Below are 22,074 nucleotides of genomic sequence, written 5' to 3' on the forward strand. Positions count from 1 at the left end.
CCCTTAAAGAATACAGACTGGGGGTTCACAGCATGCTGCCTCTTTCTTTAAATCAACACTGGATTTTCTATCATTCTCCTTGCTTTTACAGAAGAGCATGCAAAGAAAGATGGGTAACATATGAATCTAACTCATCTACCATTACACATTCAGATATTAGAATCCTATGCACAAGTAAGTCTTCAACAGCTCTAGAGATGACCCAAACTGTTGCTGAATCTTCTGTTTATTCTTTGGGGCCTTCAACAGATCTTCCCCAGTTGCCAGGCAACTGTGATAATATTGTTAGGTTTATGGTAACAGCCATAACGCCTACTTTAAAAAAAAAGTACAAAGATAACAATAATGTGAAATAAGATTACTTACTTTGTGATCAAAAGTATCATCATTTGAATGTTAATGTCTAAAGTTCCTCAGTCAAACCACACAATTCATATAATTGCTGTAGAACGGGTTCTGTTAAAAGTCAGTGTTAATAACAATCCTTTAGAATACCTCTAAAGCATGTGTTATTAGATTCAATTATTTGAATTATTCCAAGTTCTGTACTGAGCAGTTGCAGGAGAAAGAAACGTGCACACAACCCTTTCATTTTATGTAAAGAATTTCTCGGAAAAAACACAGTACAAGCACATTGTGCTTGAAGTTTACTGTGCTTCTTTAAATAGGGCTCCTGGGTATTTTACAATATCTTCCATAAAATTTAAGATGTCCTGGATAGGGAGAAAACAGGTGATGCAAGATATATATATTGCAGGGAAACAACCCTACACTGGAAAGAGAGGAACTAGATGAAAAGAGAACTTCTCCACTTCTACAGTTCTATGAAAAACATCTGATTTTATCACTGTATATACCTTAGCCAATGCACAACTCCAACTTGCTTTTAGATACGGGCATGCACATGGCCATCCTTGTCATAAAACTGGCTTCTGCTCACGTCTGTGCATGCAACAACAGGAACATCTTTACGAGCTACAGAGTGTAGTGTGTGTGACCCCAGGGTCAACATTAAAGGATGGATGGTCCAAGAGCCCACATTCGGATTCCAAGGAAAAGAAACAGGAAGACTGTTCCTGCCTGCTATTCCAACCTTGATACGTTAAAAGCCAAAGTAGAGATTCTCTTTTTGTTTCCAGAATCCAGTTATAGGACTTTTGTTATTTTTTCCACTAAGAACCTACAGCATGGAAATATAGATTTCATGTGTACAATTTTATCTACATTTATTTTGTTACATCAGACAATTGGAGGCACGTACAGTGGACGACTAGTCACAATTTCTATACTCTTAAATCGGAGATACTGCAGCTGTTTCCCATTAAAGGGGAAACTGCTGCATCTCAGCTACTACTCTGGGCAAATGATGAATATTTAAATAGCAACCACAATAATTCCCTCATTCTATTTTAGTGAAAGTTCCAGTGTCACATGGTTTCACCATTATAAGTTCCTTCCAACTCCCTTTATCAGCAATTTATTGAAGCTTTTTAAAATGATCTTTTTATACACCTTCATCCAATGACCGCAATTTAGGTAAATACAGTGCTCACTAAAAATAAGATATTCCCCAGCAGTTACTTACCTGTAATGTATGAATAACTGTGGTATTTCCCAGAGAGCTCAGATACTATATCTGTCATTAACTGCAGTGTTTTAAGTGCCAACCTCTGCATATTAACTGTAAATTTTTTAACTAACTTAAGCATCAGAGGGGTAGCCGGATTAGCCTGGATCTGTAAAAGTGGCAAAGAGTCCTGTGGCACCTTATAGACTAACAGACGTATTAGCTTTTGTGGGTGAATACCCACTTCGTCGGATGCATGTAGTGGAAATTTCCAAAGGCAGGTATAAATATGCAAGCAAGAATCAGGCTAGGGATAACGAGGTTAGTTCAATCAGGGAGGATGAGGCCCTCTTCTAGCAGTTGAGGTGTGAACACCAAGGGAGGAGAAACCACTTTTGTAATTGGCTAGCCAGTCACAGTCTTTATTTAATCCTGAGCTGATGGTGTCAAATTTGCAAATGAACTGAAGCTCAGCGGTTTCTCTTTGAAGTCTGGTCCTGAAGCTTTTTTGCTGCAGGATGGCTACCTTTAAATCTGCTATTGTGTGTCCAGCAAGGTTGAAGTGTTCTCCTACAGGTTTTTGTACATTGCCATTCCTAATATCAGATATTTTGAATTTTTGGGATGTTCAAAATTTGAACTGTCATCCGGATCCCAGTTCTGAGGCACGATCCAAAATCTGTTACTAATAGGGAATGAATGGCGCCCACAGTAAATCTGAGAATTAGGGAGAACAGCCCACATATTAATATTCAGCTGTTTAAAGTTTGGGGAAAGGTTAACAAAATTTAACTTGGAAATTAGAATTGGATTCTTGCCTCCCCTAATCTTCAATTCCCATGCATGCCATGCTACTGAGATCCAAAGGCTTTACAAATTTAAGAATACTCATTTTGCATGATTTGAAAGAGAGTGAGAGAGAGACACACAGCAAATTAAATTATGCTTAAGGTCAGCACTCAGTATATGTAACATTGAGTTACCTATAGAGTATAGCTAAGTAAGAAAGAGCTTGCAAAGTTATTAAGTGATACACTTTCATGATGATTTCCCTTGTGCACTGACACTTTGCCATAAAACATATAGCAAACTAAGCAATAATTATGAGGATTGGGACAGAATGCAAAGATGCTGACTCAACTCACAGTGTTTTAGGGCTAGTGTACTAGATGTGAGAAATGAGAGTGAATAATGGCAGAAAAAATGAACTATAAAACGTACAACATGATAGAGCCTGCATTCCCTGAAGACATTTAATTGTTATCCTTATTTTTAACACTTTGCACCATAAAAACAAACATAACGCTTACTTTGTTTTACACATACTTAAAAGATAAAGCAGTTTGGGGTGGTTGTGTTTTTGTTTGTTTCATTTTTAAGAACATAGCAACACTGTTTCAGTGTTGTAAGCAGGACACAGAAAGTAATTCTTCCATTCTACTGAGCTCTGATAAGGCCTCAACTGGAGTATTGGTTCCAGTTCTGGACACCTCACTTTGGGAAAGAGGTGGACAAATAGGAAAAGTTTAGCGGAGGGTAAAATAAATGATTAAGAGTATAGAAAACGACTTACAAGGAAAAATCTAAAACACTGGGTTTCTTGAGTTTGAAGAAGAGAAGACTGAGGGGGGACGTGATAATCTTCAAGTATGTTAAAAGGTCATTATAAAGAGGAGGGTGATAATTTTTTTTCCTTAACCACTGAAGACAGGTCAAGAAGTAATAGGCTTAAATTGCAGCAAAGGAGATTTAGATTAGACATTAGGAAAAACTTTCTGTCAGGGTAGTTAAGCACTGGAAGAAATTCACTAGGGAGGTTGTGGAATTCCTGTCACTAGAGGTTTTTAAGAACAGGTTAGACAAACATCTGTCAGGGATGATCTAGACAATGCTTAGTCCTGCCTCATTGTAAGGGGGTATGGACTAGATGACCTATCAATGTCCCTTCCAGTCCTACATTTCAATTATTCTATATTTCAGAAGCTTGGGAAAATTGCAATTGCAACATGGTTTTAAATTATTTATCATCTGCTGCCTTAATAATGCAAACTTCTCATTCAATTCCAGTGATCTGTCTTTCATATATATTTTTCTCCTTAGCACAATGGCAAAACTCTCTCCACAAAGTGAAAGTAAATAGTTACCATAAAATAAAAAGTTAGATGCGACACCCAGTATAACAAGTTGTTTCACATACCTTAAAGCCAAGACAGCAAGGGTCACTGTTTGCAGACACTTTTTCATGAAGGCATATTTCTAGTCTTGAGTGCAGATCTCTAGATTAATCCGCTGCAAAAGAAAGAAATCATTCCATTACATTTCATAAGGAAATCCAAGAAATTGGAGACGGTTCAGGTAACAGCCCTGGGAATGATGAAAGGATTAAAAACGTGCCTTATAGTGATGACAACATACTAGATGTATTTAGCTTAACAAAGAGAAGGTTATGAGGTGACTTGATAATAGTCTATTAGTAACTATATGGAGAACAACTATTTGATAATGGGCTCTTATATCTATCAGAGAAAAGGTATTACAAGATCCAATGGCTGGAAGTTGAAGCAAGACAGGTTCAGACTGGAAACAAGGCATGCATTTACCACTTGAACACTTTACCAAGGGTTGTGGTGGATTCTCCAACATGGCAATTTTTAAATCAAGCTTGGCTTTTTATTTATTTATTTTAAGATCTGCTCTAGGAATTATTTTGGGGAAGTTTGATGGCCTGTGTTATACAGGAGGTCAGACTAGAAGATCACCAATGTCCATTCTGGCCGTGGAATCCATGAATCTAGTTACCATTATACAGTAGTATTTAGAAACATAAACAAAAGATGCTGTTTCATTGATATCCAAAACCCCACACAAGATATTTTTATCAAGGCTTTGTTACTACTTTTCAAATGGTTTGCATTTAAACAAATGAAGAGGTTTCACTGTACCTGAAGAATTTAGAGCTAATTTTTATTAAAACAAGAAAACAAACAAAAACCTTCTATCGAGCATGATCTAACAAATAGGACCCTAGGTTAAGAGGCAAAGAGGTAGGTTCCACTCCTACCTCTGTTATTAACCTGCTAAAGAAAGCTGGGCAATCTCTCCGTGCCTTGCTTTCCCCATCAGTGAAATAAAGATAATACTACTTATCTTCCTTTGTAATGTACTCTGAGATCTATGGATTCAAAGTGCTATATCAGCATTATTATTAAGCTTATGCACTGTATACAGTCTTGGTGCTTTCAAAGAGTCAAACCCAGACTAATAGTTTGATCTGCACAGCACAGATGTGCAGCATTACATTTCTAAGCATTATGACTAGGACAGAAAGCACAGGGACCGCAATCTTGCATTAATGACTGTGCTGATGTGTGACTACCAAGTTATTCTGGTCTAGTAGGAAGAGCAAGGCTGGAGGGGAATTTTGAGGATGAGGTGGATTGCATTTATGTCCATGCCAATTCACTGCCATGCACTGCATTTTCTTACACTACAAACTTCCAGGTTGGGGAGAAGGTACACTGGGCACTTGAAACTTCCTATCACTCCAAGCAGAGGACCATGCCTTCCACTTAATCTCACATGATTAATAGCATTCCCTTTCATTTGTGCTGGACCACAACAACTTTGCATTCCCCTGCTGCATATCACATATGGATTTGTAGGATCAAGACCTCCCTGCTCACCAAAAAACAAACAACCCACATTTTGTTCACAAAAATCTAATGTAGAACCCATTTTCCTCTACAAGCAGGATTAGACTTGTTTAATACATGAGAGAGGAAACCAAAGCTGTATGGACATCCAGATGTTCTCACGTCAGACCAAACTGTCTATATTTATTTCATAGACCAACTATCGGGTATAAAACATTACAATCCCTTTTGATGGATTAGTTCTTTATTATTAAGTGTTGTTTTGCTAAAAAGAGCATTTCTTATATAATCTAGCACGCCAGCATTACAACTCTCACTCCAATTCCACAGCCAGCTCTGAATACTAAACATTTGTTCTCTAACTAATATTTCACACATTCAAACTTAAAATTAATTATAAATGCAATCTGTCATCTGTATCTCAAAAATTCTCCCCCCACGTTCCAGTTCTCTGGAATGTGGGATTCCATACTCCTCCGCTGGCCAACCTTGTCACGATCAGTGTATTGAAATAAAAAACAATACCCGCCCTCTGTGTGAAATACAAGAGCATTTATTTATTCGTTTCTCACAAACATCACACACAAAAGCAAGATGTCTCACTCAGTAATGAGAAGGCAAGTTGGTGCAAACTTAAACAGAGCTGCTATTTGTCCTGCAGGATCTTGGTACTGATGTACTAACTGTAAACTAATACGAAGATATTACAGATAATAAATACTACAGATACTCTGCTGCTACACAATCACTGGCAGTGTAATATGCATTAAATTAGAAAGAAGAATCAATAGTAACTGAGAGATGCTTATTGTAATCCACTGAAAACACAGTAGCATGCCACTAACGAAAAGGCTGTAATAGAAAGAAGGGCAGTATCGCCTCCTTCCAAGGTCTGCCATTGAATTTCACATTAGGAATCCATAAAACCATCAGAAATGCTCAATTTTAATGGCAAAGGCTTCAAACATCACCAAGTAAAAGAAATAAATAATACAATAAAACAGTATGACCGCAATGTGGGCCCATGAAAATTGTAGAATTTGTACAATTGTATTGACTGAACATAATGACTATGTTTAGCATTCACACTAGAATCAAATACTCTGCCCATTGGAAAAAAAGAGAATAGAAAAGGACGAAGCTCTCTAGATATGCTAGGACTGTATTTAAAAAGTCAAACGGAAACTTGGTTTTAAATAAAAGAACCAAAGATGTAAGGTTCATAGGAACACCAACTGCCAAATTTAGCAGCCCCCCAGGCACCCCATTGTGAGGTAGGGCATTTTACAGCTGGGGGATTGAGGCACAGAGAAATTAAGTGACTTAACCAAACCACACAGGAAGTCTGGAGTGGAACATGGAATTGAATTTAGGGCTATAGAGTCCCAGCCCAGCCCCTAACCAATAGTCCATCCTTTCTCCTCAGCTAGTGCATCATTTGCTTTGCACAGAAAAAGCCAAAGATGAAGCAGTCAAATGCAGCAGCAGAAAGCCAAGCAGCCCATCAGTCACAGTGCATCTTCTCTACAAGGGACTCAGCCTGGCAAGCCAGACAATAAAACAAAACACTGCTGCCTTCAAAGAGAAAGAAAACAGCATTAGCTCCACAGTTAAGCCATATTTTGCCCTTCAAAGTACAGACAGAAAGATAATTAAGGTGACAATGAATATCAAAGCAGCAGAAGTTTAAAATGATGAAGCAAATGATATTTCATTTGGGGAAAAAATAATTCCTTGACAGCCACAAACATATATTGTACTTTTTTTCTTAAAAAATAAGAGACTTTGAAATGATAATGTCTGTAATGGTGCATATTACACTCATTACTTATTGGGCCTGATACCAAAACAGCCCTTTCACTGGGCCATCAATAGGTATGTTTGCTCAGATAAAAGCTTCACTTTAGCAAAGCAGTTTATCTGTCTTACAGTTTTATTGCTTAAAAGATGAATTATAAGATTAAATCCACCTTACAGCTAAGCCCTAGAGAGAGCCACATTATAAATATCTCATAAGAGGTTAGGGGTTTGGACATTAATAGTCAATATTAGAAATCTGAGACAGGCATTCCAAAAAGGCATTAACGGTAATGGAGCTTACATACACGCATCAAAGGAGATTGTTATGTTATGGTGCTAGTCAGCACTAAGTTATGGTGCTAGTCAGTTATGATACATATTTTTGTAAGAAAATGAATACTAACCAACTATTAAATATGAGTATGTTCTAAATCAAGGGTTCTCAAACTTCATTGTACCACGACCATCTTCTGACAACAAAAATTACTACATGACCCCAGGAGAGAGGACTGAAGCCTGAACCCACCCAAGTCCCGCCATTGGGGCGGCGGGGGATGGGGGGCCGGGCGCAAAACCAAAGCCCAAGGGCTTTAGTCCCAGGGGGGGGCCTGTAACCTGAGCTCCAAAACTCAGGGCCAGGCGGTGAGGTTCGGGCTTCGGCTTTTGGCCCTGGGTGGTCCGGCTCAGGCTTCGGCCTTGGGACCCAGCAAGTCTAATGCCAGCCCTGGCGACGCCATTAAAACAGGGTTGCAACCCACTTTGGGGTCCCAACCCATAGTTTTAGAACCGCTGTTCTAAATAATTTTCCTGAATACATCCACTCAGTAGAAATAGAAAACAATTAGGTCCAAACAGCCTATGACAAATAAATCAAAATAAATTAAACCCCCATTCTGCAAAGGTTAACCATGTGTACAACTTTGCTTGTGTAAGTAATCTTGCTTAGGTCAATAGAAATACTTGTATCAGTAAATATATGCATATGCTTAAGTGCCTGAAGGATCAGAGAGCTAAAATTTACATTGGAACTAAAAGAATTAACAGGATGGAAGGTTAATTGTAAAGTTCACCATTTCTTTGACTGCAAACAGGGTAAGGTTCTATTCTCACTTTAGTTGTGCCGTGGACCCATTCTGTACTTGGGTAAGTCACTTGATCTGTTTCAGTTTCTCCATTTTAAAAATGGGGACAGCTCTACGTAACCTCAGAAGTCCCTCACACATATTTAATTAATCTTAAGGAAAGTTTAAGGGATCCTTAATGAAAGATGCTAATCCCCACTATGCCACCTTCTGCATCACATAATACTTTACAGATCCCATAATTTCTGTGCAATTTTTAAAACTTCCACAGTCCAGCGCTGCACTTTTCAGTGTTCTCTATCTCCCTGACAGAAGCATGGAGCCTGAAGAGCTGAGCACAATTCTCTTGTGTATTGCTAATACAGGATATGTGATTCTCCAGTATTTGCACAGTTTAAAGGAGTACTGCTACAATCAGGACTGGGATGCGGACGATGTGGAGCACGCTAACTGCACACTGACAGACATAGTGAAAAACAATGCCAGGTTGCTGCTGGCATTCATGGACCAGCGCCGCAATATGCAAGAAACTAGCACAGACTGGTGGGATTGCATCATAATGTAGCTTTGGGACAACAAGCAAGGACAGCAGAACTTTCAGATGTGCAATGCCACATTTCTTGGGCTGTGAGCTGAGCTTATCGTGGCCTCCTGCATAGTGGGAAAAGGACCAGGAGGAGCAGCAGGAAGTGCATGAGAACATAATGGGTTTGCTCAGGCAGCAAACCCAAATTTTGCAGGCCCATACAACACCTTTTCTGTGGTGATGTTGAAGATCTAACAACTTTCTCTTCACATGTGTCAAAGGGGAAAAGCGTTGTCAAGTTTTTCAAAAACAAACAAGTACCAGCAACCATTTTTCAACATCTTTTAGTACAGCAGTTAATTTAATCCACAATGAGTAAGCTTTGTTGTAGTCAATGTGCATCTTCTTCTATTAAATGTCTCAAAGATCTTCAAATATGCAAGAAGGCTTATCAATCAGCTGCTGTTGAAGAGGAGATGGCCAGATGTTTCCCCTGAGTGATCCACAATGACATTGTCGATGACAATGTCTTTTGGATTCAAAAGTCAAAATTCATCTCACTGTTGAGCCCATACCTCAGTCAATTCAGAATATGGAAATAATAGTTCTGTATTGTCTGGTCTGATGCCAAGAACAAGTTCCTGAACATAAAGGAAAACATATTTGTGAGACTACTGAATGCAGTCCACTTACAAAAGCTGAATAGAAAAAGATAATTGACAAAATATTATTGTGGGGGGGAGAGAGGAGGAAATCAAGAGATCACTCCTGCACATATTGTTGCCTGCCTTCTTGATCCATGCTTCCAAGGCCAAGACATTTCTGATGACGAATTCAATTAGCTTGTTACTTTATAGTGGCTCTTGCAAATTTTAAAGGATATAGAAACAAACAATTTTGACAGATGACGCACATAATAAAGCAAGAAGCAGCCCATTCAGTAGTAAAACAATGTGGAATGCAATCCCAGCAGCTGAATCAAATCAGTTTGCTCCTTTGTCATGGTGGAAAGGGTTGTGTTCTCCTTGCACTCCAGGTACATTGGCAGAAATTCTTTTAACACTTCTGTGTCCTACTGCATGCATGGAACAAAACTGGTCGGTTTGGGGAATCACCCATTCAGAAACCAGAAATAGACTGAAGACCTCTAACTCCACCGCTGGGAAACTGGTGGCCATGTATCACAATTTAAGATTAAAGGAGAAAGTGGCAGATGAAGAATGGACACAATATTCATCAGCTGAAGAGGAAAAAGGAGATACGGATGAATTTCATGATGGCAACAAAGACATAGGTAAAGCACTTAAAGCTGATAAAGAAATATGCTGAAAAAGTTGGCCTGCTGCCTACCCAGAGTAAGTGCCTTTAAAAATGACTGTTATCCTTTATAGTTGCAATGTGTTTGTTTTATTTCTGTTTAATTTCATTTTTCTTACCTTTGGTAACTGTTCAGTCTCGAACGGCATTCACATTTAAATGCTCACCTAACATTATTATTACTTTTTTAACAATTATTTCTTTTTTAAACTTCATTTCATTGTGTTTCATGTTTTTCTGAGTTAAAATAACTTGATTAAGTAAAACTTGGTTTTTGTAATTAGGCTTAAGTGTCTAAGGTTCAGCCTTTTAGAGACCATAAAGTCTTATTCTTTTTTGTTACTATTCTAATAAATTACTGCTTTAAAATATTTGGGTTTTTTTTTTACTTTATTTGACATTTGATCAATTATTTTCAGACCAGTCAAATGCCCAACCCTACTCCTCCATGACACAGGCCTTAGAATTTCATGCAAGTACTCCTGAAATGTGGACCCAGTAATATCTTTGAGATTTGCTCTTCTCCTCCTATTCCACTGAGCTCAACAGATCTGGAAAAAGTCAAGCTAACCTCACACCTTGCCCTTACTCATGTCCTTCAAGAGACTGCAGTTAACAACAGTAAGCAGACCAGTTTGTTGTTTAAACTGGTACAAAGCATAGCCAACTTATCAACACAACACAGACAAATGCTGCTAGAAGAAGCTCCTTATAGGCAATATGGAGATCCCCCTGAACAGCCCAAATACAGTAGAAAATTAGTTGATTCACTCCATGCAAAACAGTGGGTCTGATACGGCACCGCTAGGAGCCTTTCCCCAAATAAATGGGGCCAGGTCTCAGAGACAACCTATTATCGGGATGTCAGCAGTGGGAATGCCTCCTTAAATCCATGCCATCTCTCCTCACCCCCTTGGCAATAGTTAGCTGCTCTGCCCTCTCCAAGGCAGTGGTCCTACCATTGTGGAGTCAACACTGATTGTGCTCTCTAGCCATGTAAAGATCACTTTTTAAACTCACTGAATTTAACTGTGAAAATCCCAAACATTTAAATACCAAGAATCTCCACTACACACCAAGTGACCAAATAGCTCCCAAAATATGGCAGGCATTGAATGCATTCCAAATTGAAAAAAATTCACCCTGCCTCTTCAAGCCTGCTTCAAACAAAAATGTATTTGAAAGAAGATACTCCAGTCCTTAATCCTATCCTGGGGGCTTCAAAGAAAGCTTCCCAAAAAGTATCTGAGTCCTTTAAAACTAAATGTATATACATCTACAGGGGAATATGATCCACATGTGTATGCACCTCCTGTCATTTTAACCAGAGGGAAATAGGTTGAGAGAAGTCATTTGGCACTTGGTCATTTGAATGTTTAAAATATTTTTAATTAATATTCGAGATAGTTTTGAACTCTAATGCTAGTGATGCTTAACAAAAACTTTGAAACAGTTCCCTCCTCTGTCCACTCTAAAATGTAGAGGGAGAGAAGGGTAACTAATACACAATGCGTTAAGTGCCCTGTCAAGGTACCTCCCCCACTCTGAACTCCAGGGTACAGATGTGGGGACCTGCATGAAAACCTCCTAAGCTTACTTTTACCAGCTTGGGTTAAAACTTCCCCAAGGTACAAATTAATTTTATCCTTTGTCCCTAGATCTCCACTGCCACCACCAAACCCTAACTGGGTTTACTGGGAAATGTAGTTTGGACACATCTTTCCCCCCAAAATCCTCCCAACGATTGCACCCCACTTCCTGGGAAAGGTTTGGTGACCACATAGGTGACCACAGACCCAAGCCCTTGGATCTGAGAACAATGAAAAAGCATTCAGTTTTCTTACAAGAAGAATTTTAATAGAAGTAAAGGAATCACCTCTGTAAAATCAGGATGGTAGATACCTTACACGGTAATTAGATTCAAAACATAGAGAATCCCTCTAGGCAAAACCTTAAGTTACAAAAAAGATACACAGACAGAAATAGTCATTCTATTCAGCACAGTTCTTTTCACAGCCATTTAAAGAAATCATAATCTAACACATACCTAGCTAGATTACTTACTAAAAGTTTTAAGAGTCCATTCCTGTTCTATCCCCGGCAAAAGCAGCATACAGACAGACACAGACCTTTTGTTTCTCTCCCTCCTCCCAGCTCTTTAAAGTATCTTGTCTCCTCATTGGTCATTTTGGTCAGGTGCCAGCAAGGTTACCTTTAGCTTCTTAACCCTTTACAGGTGAGAGGATTTTTCCTCTGGCCAGGAGGGATTTTAAAGGGGTTTACCCTTTCCTTTATATTTATGACATGCCCCTTTATGTATCTATGCATTTTCCATGAACAGAACATGATTTTCTCAAATGTTTCCATTATTCAAAATATAATTATCATGTTAATAATCTTTTGTCAGTAGCAAGTAGTCCATCAATATTTGTAATTAATTCAGTTTTGACTCGGCACATAGGCCACATGGTATGTATCTTTCCGCTGATTGGATAAGCATACCTTTTAGGATCAGATTTCCAGCGCAAATACTTTCAACTAAATAATTTGCAATATTGACTAAAAACTAGAGCTGGTTAATTTTTTTGAAACAAAAGATTGTGGTGAAATTTGACTTTTTTCCTAGATTTTTTTGTAAAAAATCTGCAAATTTGCAATTAAATTTTCAGATTTTTTTTAAATTTTGTATTGTTAGATCAAAATGGAAATTGAATTTTTCTTTTGTTTTGTAGGAAAGGGCAAAGGAAAAATGGGAGAAAAAAGTGGTGCAGAAAGGGAAAAACAAAAAATGAACAAAAATTAGAAGAAATATTTTCAATAAAATTATTTTTGAAGATTTTTGAATCAATGAAAACTCATTCCTTTTTAAAATCTGTAGAATGAAAACTAATTCAAGTTTTTTGTTGATTCCCCCCCCCCCTTCTTTTCAACCAGTTCTACTTAAAATTCACTTGTGCCACAATCATGCCTGTCATTTAAACTTATTTGCTAGAATTCTTATGGAAAGCAAATAGAAAGGAAGAGCAAATACAACCTAAGTGATTTCTGTATATAGTCATGAAAGCTTTTTCAAGTATTCTCCCACCACTAGTTAGACACTACAGTTATCCGTGTTTCTCATGGATTTTTACTGGATCCAATATAGATCTAAACTCTCGCTAAATAAGGACTCCTCGTGTTCTCTTTTACTGTACAGCACACAGGAAAGCAAGACTGCACAAAAACTGATTGATGACAACAGGTATATGGGGGAATGGTTGTATCATGATCAGGAGTCAGAGGGCAATCCATAGGGTTTAATAAAGTTTTACTTGTTCAACTTAAACTGCATTCAGTTTCACACTCTGTAAAATGAAGCGGTGGAGGCTTTACCACACGTTTTCCTTAACTAACACACACTATTCCACACACACACACCATGTAACTGGGTGCTGTAAAAACCATGTTAACCATGAAACCATGTAGTACCATGTAACTGGGTGCTGTGTGGGGTGTTTATGAGATGCAAGGAACTAGTGACTCGATGCTGCATAATTTCCTTTTAATGTGGTAGAGAAGTTTATTCTGTATGGAACAATATTAACAGCCCCTTAAAGCCTATAAGCTCGCAGAAGAGAATATGCAGATGAACTGAGCTGCAGAATTACTTTTTCTCTCAATTAGCTCTATGTATACTGCACAGTCAGATCAACTGTTTTCTTTTAAAGGAGTCTTTTTTAAGAAGTGGTTTATAAAGAGCTATTATTTGGAACCACAACATTTAAAATGTGAGTTGTATTTGACTCTTTTATATCATCATCGGCGATCCCTCAAGGTCGAGGATGATCTCTTTCACAGGTTATATTTTTCACAGATCATTAGGTGGCTTAGGAGTCTGATCCTTGAGCCACAGGCTTGTTGGCAGACACTGCAGGTGGTGTTGGAAGACAGGGTTGCACTTGATTGCTGTGTAACGTGTAACAGTTGTCTTTCCTTTCTTTTCTGGCATTTTTCTGCAACCAGGGCAAGGCGTTTTTCCTCTGAAGTGGACGTTCCCTCTCTGACAAGTCTTTGCCAGTTATCCCTATCCTGGGCTGCTGTCTCCCAGTGTGTGGTGTCGATGCCACATCTCTTGATGTTTATCTTGTAGGTGTCTTTAAAGCATTTCTTTTAGCCTTCCCGTTGCCTTTCTCCTTTGGCGAGTTGGGCATACAGCAGTTGTTTTGGTAAGCATGCATCAGGCATGTGCACCCAGTGCCCACTCCAACTCAGCTGGTGCTGGATAGTCAGGGCCTCATCACTGAAGATGTGGGCCTCTGTGAGGGCATTGACATTAGTGCAATGATCCTCCCACTTTATGATGAGGATCTTCCGAAGAAAGTGCTGGTGTTCCAGGTTTTTCAGGTGTTTTCTATAGGTCACCCAAGTCTCACAGCCGTAGAGGGGAGCTGGTATTACCACTGCTTTATAAACTAAAAGTCTAGTATGTGTTCTGATGTTCTGACTGTTGAACACCCGGCGAGACAGTCTGCCAAAAGCAAGATTGGCACGGCGAATTGTGTGTTGAATCTCAACGTCTATGTCTGCCCTCTGTGAGAAATGGCTGCCAAGATAGGCAAAGTATTCTACATTTTCTAGCTCTTGTTTGTCGATGTAGATTTTCCATGCTGGGTGTGATGATTGACTGGGGACTGGCTGGTGGAGAACATTTGTTTTGCCAATGTTCAGAGTTAGCCCTAGGCTTTTGTAAGCTTCAGAGAAGCAATTAAGGGCTCTGTGTAGATCCTCCTTTGAGTGTGCTTTTTTATATATGCAATTTCATAGAATCATAGAATATCAGGGTTGGAAGGGACCTCAGGAGGTCATCTAGTCCAACCCTCTGCTCAAAGCAGGACCAATCCCCAATTTTTGCCCCGATCCCTAAATGGCCCCCTCAGGGATTGAACTCACAACCCTGGGTTTAGCAGGCCAATGTTCAAACCACTGAGCTATCCCTCCCCACATTTAATTTAAAAGGACCCGGGGCTCCAAAGCAGCAGCCGCAGCCCCAAGCCCTTTAAACTGCTGTCGGAGCCCCAGGCGGCGCAGGCCAGGCAGCGCGGATGGGTTGGCTGGGGGAGGCTAACCCCCCCCCAGCCCTGCCCCTTCCACCCAAGGACCCGCCCCTTCCTGGGGCCCGGGGCCCAGCCCCCGTACCAGTAAGTGCTCAATGCTACTTTCACCCCTGAATGTATGGCCCTGTCTGCCATCCCATGCACTCCCCAATAACACCCAGCAGAGCAGGCTATATGCACCATCCTACGTATACTTCCATCCTGCGCCACTGTATCTTCTACACTTATATGGCTCCTATTACCATAGTATCTGAGCACCTCTCAGTCTTTCATGTATTTATCCTCAATACCTCAATAAAGTAGGGAATTACTATTATTCCTGTTTTAAGATGGAGAAATGAGGCACAGCGAGGCTTAAGTAACTTGTCCAAGCTCACCCAGAGGTCTGGGGCAGAGCAGGCACTTGATTCCAGTTCTCCCAAGCCCTAGGCTAGTGTCCTAACCACTGGACCACCCTCTCAGTGCCGAGGGGAAACTGCCAGATGAGAGCGTGAGCATAAAAGGAGACATTTGTTCTAATGCTGGCCCAATGCATCTTCAAGACAAGCAGAACACAGCCTGTCCTGGAACCCTCTTATCTCAATACAATTCATGCAAGGACCAAGTGCAGTAACTATATTATATTCAGCAAAAACAACAAGGATTACTTGTGGCACCTTAAAGACTAACAAATTTATCTGGGCATAAGCTTTCATGGGGTAAAACCCACTTCATCAGATGCATGGAGTGGAAAATACAGTAGAAAGATATATATACACAGTACATGAAAAGATGGAGTTGCCTTACCAAGAGAGGGGGTCAGTTCTAACGAGACAATTCATTTAAAGTGAGCTATTATCAACAGAAGGAAAAATCACTTTTGTAGTGGTAATCAGGGTGGCCCATTTCAAACAGTTGACAAGGATGCACCCCATGCATCCGATGAAGTGGGTTTTACCCCACAAAAGCTTATGTCCAAATAAATTTGTAAGTAACAAGGACGCCTCGTCGTTTTTGCTGATACAGACTACAGGCTACCACTCTGAAACCTATATTATAGTCAGTGTCTTGCAGATTTGGATCCCATAAGAAGGCTAATGCAGCTCCTCTTTCTGCATTTTCACTGCAGGCAAAGAAATCAGGCCATTGTGATTGCTATTTTTGCAGGGCAATGTTTTCTTGCAGTGAAGTTGTTGGAGCCACTACAGAAAGATGGCAGCTTCACCATTAGAAATCCAAACTTTTTGTGTTTTTTGATTGTGTGTTAAAAAAAAATGCCATGAGGTAAATCTTGGGTAACAAAGTTTCCAAATAATTATTATAAATATGTTTAAATCTACTTAAAAATAACCAAGTGCCCAGGGTTTAATAGAGTTGAATGGCACTAACTCCCCCAATCAGCAGGATTTGTCAGGACTAGAGAGGAGACAATTAGTTCAAGAAACAATAATAATAATAAGCCGCTGAGGATACTCTCAAAAGGATGGCTGTTTGACTATCCACAAGTAAAGCAGCTGCTTTGCTTAGCACTATATCTATTCAAAATATTTACTGTATCAAACTCTGAAACCTCTATTTTTTTTAAACCCTACTGGGCCCCATTCTGACTACACAGCAATGTTATATTGGCATAATTTCATTGAATTCAATGGAGTTACTCCTTCCTGATTTGCAGCGATGTAAATGAGATCAAAAACTGGGAAGTTGGTTGTTACAAGCTGGCTGAAAAATGGTAAATTTTACTGGTGAAAAATGTGTCCCTTTTTATGATCACAAATTCCAAATATTTTTAAAACAGTTCTTAATTAGACTTTAAGAGCATTCAAGGTACCTAAGGTCTGATATTGAATTCATGGTGCACCCACAGATATCTTTTTATTGAGTCTGCCAGGAATATGGATCACTCCTCTGAAATGATTAAAGCAAGCAGGTTTTGGCCCAAAGCAAAATTTCTATTGTCCAACCTCTCATGTAATATGCCAGGTCTTACAAAAGAGCCTGATGCCTAAAGATCTGGGTACTTTGCTGGGAGAGGGAATGTTATGAATGAGAACAAACATGCCAAAAGCACTTTCACCATTTTAACAATCCAGATGTTTCACAAGAAGTGTCCAGAGGCTGACAATATGTGAGCAGATGACCGATTAGATCCCCTGTCACTTATGATTCACCATTACTGTTTCTCAAATTATTAATTTGTAGTTTTCAGAGTAGTATGTTTCATGGTTGACAGATTGCAGTTTCAAAATGGAGGCATTCAGAATTTGTTAAGATTTCGGTCTTTTGAGGACTAGTCTGAACATACAGCTTGTTAATAATCAATAGAAATAGAACATAATCTGCAAGAAATTCTTACAGAGGGTTTAATGCCATGAAATGGGCAAAGTTAGAAGCTCCTGAAAGATCACATTATCAAACCAGTTACTGCTTTTCATTTTTGTTTTACTGATCTTAAACACTTTGTTCCCCTCTACTATGCTGATAGGAGATTAGAAAGATTATTAGATTAAATCTATAGTCACTGCAATTTAGAGCAGCAATATCAATTGTTTCCCATGCCCACTGAAGGTAGGATAGAAAGTAATGGGCTTAATCTGCAGCTTTAGATTTAGGTTAGATATTAGGAAAAACTTTCTCACTGCAAGGGTAGTTAAATTCAGCAATAGGCTTCCAAGGGAGGTTGTGGAATCCCCATTACTGGAGCTTTTTAAGAACAAGCTGGACAAACACTTGCAAGGATGGTCTAGGTTTACTTAGTCCTCAGCACAGTAGACCAGACTTGATGACCTCTCAAGGCCTTTCCAAGCCCTATATTTCTATGCGTCACATGCAAAGTTTCTATAGCAACTTTTTTTTAATTCACTCATTAAGCAAAACACCAATTAGCTTTTTATTATAGACAATTAAAAATCTGCACACTACTTGACATCGTCTCCACTCAGTTTGAATTTAAAGTCTATTCAAAAGGAAATTGCAATGAAAATTCCAGCGGTAATAGTTTACTATTGTATTCTTCCCTCTTAACAAGTAGTAAATTATTCTTGACAAATATTGCACACTTATTTTCAATCTAAGTCATTTAGAGACACAGAAGCAAGCTATCCTGTTGTTCATTAAACATCACTGAAGCCTGTAGATTACAGGTTTCAGAAAAGCAATAGAAATGTAATCACCTGACTTATTTCTGCACGACAGGAAATTGGACATGGGCCAATGCACCTGGAAATCATGTGAGTGAGGACAAGCAGTGTCACTGTATGAAAACTGTTTAGGTGCTTTGAGCTCAAGGAACAAATGGCGAAAAAAAGAGCGTGAGGGAGTGGCTTCATTCACTTGTGCCAACATCTGAAAAGATCAACCTGGCTGAAAGGGCAGCTTGTCTGTATACTGCTTCTGGTAGCAGATATCAAAAGACACTAATAGGAGGAGAGTTATTACACACACACACGTGTCCTAAGTGCACAATTATGCAGGTGGATACTGTGCACCTACAACAGAGGTTCCCCTACAGATTTTTGTTTAGAATATCAGAGGTGCTCAAGCTAGTGGTGATAGCAGTTTTGCTCATACAGGTTGATACACAACATTGGTGGGGATCTTTGCCTCTCTTCTCAGTTTTGCTCTCCGCCCAGTCAGACTGCACTATGCAGTCACGTTCATTTGGATAGGCAGGTGTTGTGTCATGGTGAGAGTAAAAGAAAAGACAGGATTTCTGGCAGTTTCATCCTTGACAAGACAACACCTTTACAGTCTAAAATATAAACCCAAGCCAGCTGTCTGGAATCCTTGCATAAAAGCATTTCCAAATTAAAACTATCACGTACCATAGAAGTACATTGATTCACAGTGAGAAAGCTTAAAGTTTCTTCTTCTCCACCCCTTCCGTTACCATAATTTAGGACTAAGATTATCTGTTCAAAGTATCTTTTACAAACTGCATTAAACTATATCCATCAAAATGCTTGCAGGCACAAAAAGATAGCCATCTTATTTAACACTATAAAAGCTAAAACCAAAACTTTGGCTTTTCTGCAGTTTGCAAGTGAAAGTTGTTGCAAACAGACTAATTTGTGAGAGTGTAAGACTTAGATAGACAGCAAAAATATTCTGTTATTTGAATGGATTGGATGGCTTTGCTGCTTATCAAAGTTGTCTACTCTCCCACTGATATGACCTAATGCAGGGCTTAATGTGGGCTAACATAACAGACAGAACCGCAACCAGCCAACAATGGATATTCAACAGTTTGAAACGAAATTATCCTCTTACGGGACGCTGTCAGATCAAATTTGGCCTAACATTTAGGATTTATGGAAACAAACTTTAAAAAACCAAAGACAGAAAGGGCTTCCATGGCCCTGGGCCATTAAAGTTCCAAGAAAGATTGTTTTAAAAACAAACAAAAAAGAGCAAACATTTCTCCACAAGGTATGCAACTCAAACACTGTTGGGCTTTGAGCCTTGTAGTACCTGAAAATCAGGAGCTAAAACAGACTAGAAACCGAAGTGACACTAATTAGTATTTTTAATATCCAAGGTAAGAGAAATATGAGTTAAACAACAAAAGAAAGAAATCTAAATTCCATTTTGAAGCCTTTGTTTTAATAGTCTAAGTTGTTATAAGTAAAAATATGTAGGAAGTGTAGGTTTAATATATTTTTAAGATGACAGTGTCTCTTGCCTCCTTTCACCCACTTTTCCGAATTTGAAATGCAATGAAATGTAGGAACATGAATAGGGTAAAACTTCAATGGGGTAAGTAATATTTAGTGCACATTTTGCTTTCTCTCACTAAAAGGGAGCAATGTCAGGGGATCTCTGCAGCCCTCTGAAAATGGTGTTTCATTTTGGCATCTCAAGAAGGTGATGCTTGGTTTTGGGGCACAGCTTAGAAGAATACCACTGCTTCCCTAACCCCCAGTTCAACCTCTGCAAATCAGTGTCCGCAACCTAACCACTGCAGCCTTCTGCTGGTTTATGAGATCCTGAGAGTGAAGGTGACTCTAAACAAAGCGAAAGTGATTTTCTTTGTTCAAGCTGTGTAATGAAAGAAAGTAAACACAGTGACAAGTAAATCAGGTTTATAAAATTCCTTCACTTTAATAATGTGAAGTCTAATAACACAGTTGAGGAAATTTGATTTTTATTAAAAAGATATATCATGACCCTAACAGTGTCTTTTTAATACTTTTCATAAGTATTTTATTTACTATTAATAATTTTGCTTCTGTTGTAGATCCATGGACAATAATCTGAATGATTAAATGCAACCTAAATGTTAAGTAATGATGCAACCTACTTCTTCCTTTTTAGTTATTTTAAAGTCTGCCTCAGTGGCAGAGAGATATTATGTTATCTATACTCATTGTATTAATATTGTATTCTTGCATAGAAATGTGGGGTTCAAGGGAAGGATTGATCATTTGTGTGTAACATTCACTTTTGAATCCCAATAGCTAATCCTTTGATCAAAAAATTGAGGCCAAGCCAATAACCACACTTGTGACAATCGGGTTAACTCCAAAATCAGAACTTGTGAGCGGATACCACATAGAAGAGACTATATAACCACAAACAGAGCTTCCAACTTGCTGCACAAGAAGAAAAATGCATCACACCTCTCCCTAACGATTGCTATCTGCTCTGCATATTGAGATTTGTGAGGTTTTTCTCAACTGAAAAAAGTGAAAGTGACCTGTTCACAGCTGCAGTATTTGAACTCATTTTGTCCACACATAGGTTTCTTTCACTGAAGCCAGTAACCTGCTCTCCCTAAAGGAGGCTGTGTGGGACAGGATCTCTCTAAAACGCCCTACAGACCCAGCTGTCTATCCTTTATGCTGTCTTTCCTCCCTGCAGTTCTTGGCACAGAAGGGGTTCTCTGAGTCAAACAAACAGGCAAAAGAAAGGTCACCTCCCCTCTCTTTCCCTTCTGAGAGAGGGGAACCTGAGTGAAAACAAAGAAATGCAGAAGTGGCCTGTCTCTCAAGCAGTCTCTCTGGATCCAGGTCTATGAGCTTGGTCCACCCGAGTCTACTGCCCCTTAGTGGGCCCTAGGTTCAGCCCCTCTTCTTGGGGCATACTGTTTTTCCACTGGTTCATGTGGCTTCAGGAGTGGTGCAACTTGTCACTGTCCCTTTCTCAGCTGACCTGTCTCTGGTGTCAGCAGTTTCTGAGTTGGAGCAACACTCCTCCTCCACTTCATCCCACCTTTCCTGTGGCAGATTTCCCTTTTCAAGCTCCTCCTCCTCCAGGAAGAACAAACCTTGCAGGTGCAGCTTTTTAGTGCTGAACAGGCCCAGAAGAGCTCGTTAGTCTCCTCTCCACCAGAGCGAGGGCATGTCCCTTCATAGAGGCTTTGAAATGCTCCACCTGCAGTGAACCTGGTTCTTCCCCGCTGGCCCGCAAAAACCAAGCTAAATATGGATCCATAATGCATGATTGTGACAGGAACTATTTACACATCGTCAGTCTGTGTCACTGGCCTAAGCTCAATATAAAAAAAAGAGCAGTGTTTGAACCCTCCCAAAAGTCACTCTCCGACCATGAAAATGGACAGTCTTTTTAGATCAGTCTAAATTGGCTGATTTTCTCCATTAAGTAGCATGAAATTTTGTCCAGGTGGTTGATTAATGGAACTAACTGTTGGAAAAACTGCTTTGGAACAGGAAATTCACAACACGTCAATGCTTCAGTCAGAGACCCAAACATGAACCCCAAGGCAGAACATGCTAAGAGTTTCACAGAACAGGAGAAGGCCAAGCAAGAGAACAAATATTGCACCTCCCAAGCCCAAGACTTGAATGAAATATGTCAGTGCTGAGTACAGCAAACGAACAAAGCCACCAACATAAAATGCCAAATAATGACAGGATTTGTTCCTAAACAAGAAATATGCCCTGAAAAATAATCTCTGTTAGTTGTGGGGTTAATAACTGGAAGTGAGTTTGGTTCACCCACACAGACACAAGAGGACAAAGGGCACAGCATAGGCGAGAAAATGGTGCTAATATTTTAATCAGAGGATTTCCCAAAGTGTTTCTCGTAGTCTGTGGTG

General features: G+C 39.4%; 1 protein-coding gene across 4 annotated transcripts in view; it reads right to left on the reverse strand.

Annotated features, from left to right (window-relative positions):
* NAALADL2 (N-acetylated alpha-linked acidic dipeptidase like 2) overlaps positions 1-22,074 on the reverse strand; it is a 920,300-nt gene that overhangs the window by 713,100 nt on the left and 185,126 nt on the right. For all 4 annotated transcript variants that reach the window (XM_073359348.2, XM_073359349.2, XM_073359350.2 and 1 more), the window contains one exon: positions 3,765-3,856. The gene's annotated coding sequence lies outside the window, so the exon portion shown is untranslated. The remainder of the gene's footprint in view (positions 1-3,764; positions 3,857-22,074) is intronic.

The sequence above is a fragment of the Lepidochelys kempii genome, chromosome 9, assembly GCF_965140285.1.
Source record: "Lepidochelys kempii isolate rLepKem1 chromosome 9, rLepKem1.hap1, whole genome shotgun sequence".
In the NCBI taxonomy this organism is placed as follows: Eukaryota; Metazoa; Chordata; order Testudines; family Cheloniidae; genus Lepidochelys; species Lepidochelys kempii.